Consider the following 4,635-nt stretch of genomic DNA (forward strand, 5'->3'; position numbering starts at 1 on the left):
GGAGCAGGTTAAGGAGACACTGTGGGGATGGAGCAGCCGCGATACACGAGGAGATCGTCGGAGCAGCTCCTTGGAGGTGGAGGACGGGGCAGCTGAACCGGCGGGACAACGAGATGGATGATGAATCCTCATCTGGGGAGGTGGATGATGGACGTTGAGCTGTTGCGGTGGAAGACGTTGTCGGGGAAGAGGCTCCGGCAGGGCAGCGGTGAGGTGGCAGACGGAGGAGGGTGGGGTTTCGCGGCTGGAGTAGAGAGGTTATGGCGGCCTGAGATTTCGAATGGCGAAAAGGAGGCAATGGGAGGGGGAACCATGACTTAGGGACGCGCTTGTCCAAAATTTAGGGTGTGTTACAAAAGTACCCCCACCGATTTGAACTAGCGGCCATTTCAGCTTAGGGTTAGAAGGGGGATTTCGCGTGTCGAGATTCGACAGCTGGAGGGAGTTTTCGCATGCGTTGTAATTTCGGGATAGCAAGGCGCAGGTTGTGAAGGCACCAGTTTTGGGAGCACAATATTTGAATTTTCGGTATATAACAAGGCGCGGGTTGAATTTTAGGGACAAGCCTAACGTGTAATATTGTACTTGTACGTACCAAATCAATTCACACTTCCCACAACGAAAAAAATGAAAAAAATAAAACTATTCACACCACACAAAAGAGAGTCTTGTCCCGTTTTACTATACAAATGCTATTCAAAATAGAGTATGAATCCATGTTATGTCCAATTAATTTTTTTCGCTGGCTGTATAATGCATGTAACCTACTCATACCAACATTTTAGTGCATTCCAAATGTCAATACTACCGCTGCAATTCAAACTAAATTTGAATTCGTTTCTCTATTTCAATAAGAATCTACAATCACGATTGTTGCCAACTCCAACCATCCTTCGTGTATTACCTTAACAACATACCACATGATTACTATAGAGATAGATAAGAAGTATGTGTATTATATGAACTCGAAATCAATTTTTTGAATACACTTTATGTTGATTCCAAATAATAGTACATTTGATGTACTAACTATATATTCATAATCTAAACCATGTTCCATACATACACCATGTTTATCACACAAAGTATAGTGCCCCGCCCCTACATTATGACAAGTATTTAGCCCTGAGCTGCAAAAGCCACACATTAGCCCAACTTATAATCAATGTTCTATATATTATATGTAGTGCTAGTGTGACGACCCGAGACCCACGCTCTAGACGCCTTCCATGTTTTGCGTGACTGATGTGTGTTTATTTGTTTGTTGCATTTCATCATAGCATCATGTGCATTGCATCCACATGTTTTCATAAAATTTGCAACCGCTCGTAGTTGCCTCTTCTCCCTTCTCTCTGTTGACCTTCTCTCAGACCATTCGGGCTGCACTCTCTCTTGTCTTCTCCATGGCCTTTTGTCAAACCCTGTTGTCTTCGATTTCCCCTCTTGTCTATCCAGCCTCTCTACACATTCATCGACCCCTCGCGTGTGCGTCCGAACCTGTCCCGAAGCCGACCCGCTCAGTCATCACCATTGGATTCGGATCATCCCCAAACATCCCTAAAATATCTTAGGTTCTTTGTTGGACTCCCCCTAAGCTATTTATTCTTGACCATCGGATTTTGATCGGATGGTCCAGCTCCCCTCTTTTCCCATATATATAGTCTACCCTAGTCCATTTTGAACCTAACCCAATTTCCTAGGGATCCTCCGCAGCCGCCGCCACTCTCTTCATCAGGATCCAACTCGCAGCCAGCCTCTCCCTCCCTCATTTTCAGCACCACCAACCAGAGCCCGCAACCACAATGCAAATCCTCCCCGACAGTCTCTCTCATCTTGCGCGCTTGCCAATCGGGTCGCCCGAGCCCCGAGCTCCTTCGTTGTTCCCTGCCCAAGCTCCTCACCGCGCAAGTATCCTCGGAGCCCTGAGCCTCCCCGTGCTCCTCCACCTCGCCTCGTCGTCCGGGCCACCGCCGGTGACCGAACCAGCAGCAATGTCGCTGCTCCTCCTTCACAACCCCGAGCTACTTCGCCGGATCCCGCCGTCTCGGCCCCGTCCCCGTCGTCCGCACGCGCCTCAAGCTGTGGTCATCTTCGTCCTGGCAACCCTCGAGCTTCTCGCGAGGGAATCGTTCGAGCTCCTCCCGTGGCCCCGTGTCCCTTCATCTACGCTTCCTTCCGGCCAGCCATCACTGGTGAAACCGAGCAGATGAGTCGCCTTGCTCGCATGCCCGCCGTCTCTCTCTGCTTTCCTCCTCGTGTTTCCTCTCTGAATCATCTTCTGCATTTTCTTTCTTCAGGCAGCAGCATCGGCCACTGCCCTCCATTGAGCCCAAGTCGCGTCGCTGGAGCACCGCCCCCGCGCCCGATCTGCTCCACCTCGCCGGCGTTCGAACCTCCTCCAACCACCGGACCTCATCCCGCCGGTTTTCACGGCCTATGCACGTCCCGGATGACGCAACTGTCTTGTGCATCAAGCCTCCGCAAGTGCCTCTGTTCGATCGGGAGGATCCAGTTGCCCCTTGTTCGATTCATCACACGTGGCCGCGTTGACCTCCCCTGCTTCTTCATGGACCGGACATTGCACGCTCCTGCCACGCCAGCCGTGCCAAGTCCCTGCGCTCGCGGCGCCATGCCCGCCTCGCCTCTGCCTCCTGTTCCTGTGCATCGAGTGATGCGGGTTCGTTCGTGTTCACCCACTACGATCCAGCGCCCGCTCCCGTTGACCGCGATGCCCCAGCGCCCACGCCTGGGCCACCTCTGCTCCGGCCCAGCTGCTCCCGTCCGTCACGCGAGGCCGAGCGCCCCAAGCTGGCCTCCTCTGCAGATGGGCCAAGCCCATGGTGAGCGAACACCCGAGCCCCCTGTGCACTGTTGGGCTAGCCAGATCCGGCCCGGATAGTGTATTTTTCCTCTGGACGAATTTAATCAATTATCCATAGGAATGCTATTTACAGAAAAGTCCCTCATGTTCATGCATATCCTAACTCTAGAACCGTGCATCATATGTAAATAGTTTATATATGTAAAATGCTTAGATTTGCATCTAGTTTCATAATATGCTGCTTTAATCCATACTTAAAATGTTTAACTTGATGTTTGCATTAATTTGTGTAATTGTCATTTTAAAATGATTTATTTCATAACTAATTAACAGTAGCTCTGAATTAAATAAATTATATATGTAACTTGTATAGAAAAATGCATAGATTAACATGGTGCACTTACTTTTGCTGTTTAAGAACTCCAAAATTGTGTAATAGGTAGAACATTAGCAAATCCAAAATATGCACATGGGGATTTTCCGGATTTGTTGTTTGTTATTTCCGGCCTCATTTAAACTAGCTTAAATAGATAGTTTTATTATGCCTCACCTCTTGCCATGTTAACCAACATTTAATATTGTTGAGTACCTAAACGGGAGTGAACAAAATAATCAAATGTGGTGTTTCGTCAATATGCAACTTGTTGCATATTGAGATCCACTTAATTTGTAGTATTGTTTGTTGCACTTTGCCATGCCATGCCTCATTAAACCGGACATGCATCATACTTGATTGTGCATCATGCCATGTTTATGTGATGGTTGTTTGCCATGTTGTTTGCTTCTTTCCGGTTATGTTTCCTTTCGATAGTCCCAATTATGTTGCGATTGTGAGGATCCATTCGACTACGTTGGTTCGTCTACTTCATGGATTCGGTCTTCTTCCTAGCGGGATTTCAGGCAAGATGACCATCACCTTGGATCTCACTACTATCTTTGCCATGCTAGTGTCTCGATGCTATCGCTATGTCGCGCTACCTACCACTTGTTTATCAAGCCTCCCAATATGCCATGGTAGCCTCTAACCTTTTAAACCATCCTAGCAAACAGTTGTTTGGGTATGTTACCGCTTTGCTCAGCCCCTCTTATAGCATTGCTAGTTGCAGGTGCAGTTGCAGGTTGTTCCATGTTGGGACATGGACATCATGGATATCATGGGATATCGCAATATCTCTTATTTAATTAATGCATTTGTATACTTGGTAAAGGGTGGAAGGCTCGGCCTTTTGCCTGGTATTTTGTTCCACTCTTGCCGCCCTAGTTTCTGTCATACCGGTGTTATGTTCCTTGATTTTGCGTCCCTAACACGGTGAGGGTTTATGGGCCCCTCTTGACAGTTCACTTTGAATAAAACTCTTCCAACAAGGCCCAACATTGGTTTTACCATTTTCCTAATAACAACTAAAACTTGCATAGGGACTTGCCGGCCCTCGAGGTCCCTTAATCAACCCAGGGACAATGCTCCACATGAGTGTTAGTCCACCTACCTAGCAGTCGCCGGTGCCGCCTCGAGGCAACTCGATGGTACTTTTGCTATCGTCCACTTAGCATAGACGGTGTTGTCCTAAGAACGAGATACACGCGGCTCCTATCGTGGTATCGACGCACTGGGTGGTCTTGCTGGTTTTGTTTTACCATTGTCAAAATGTCTTGTGCACCAGGACCTTGAGTTTGATCGGATGTCCCTCGATGGAGGATTGTCTCCGTGGATCGTGAGCTTGTCATGGGCTAAGTTGGCACACCCCTGCAGGCTTTAAAGTTTTGAGAGCCATGCCCGCGGTTATGTGGAAGATGGGAATTTGTTAATATCCAGT

The sequence above is a fragment of the Triticum urartu genome, chromosome 2A, assembly GCF_056163025.1.
Source record: "Triticum urartu cultivar PI428250 chromosome 2A, HENAU_Tu73, whole genome shotgun sequence".
NCBI classification, from domain to species: Eukaryota; Viridiplantae; Streptophyta; class Magnoliopsida; order Poales; family Poaceae; genus Triticum; species Triticum urartu.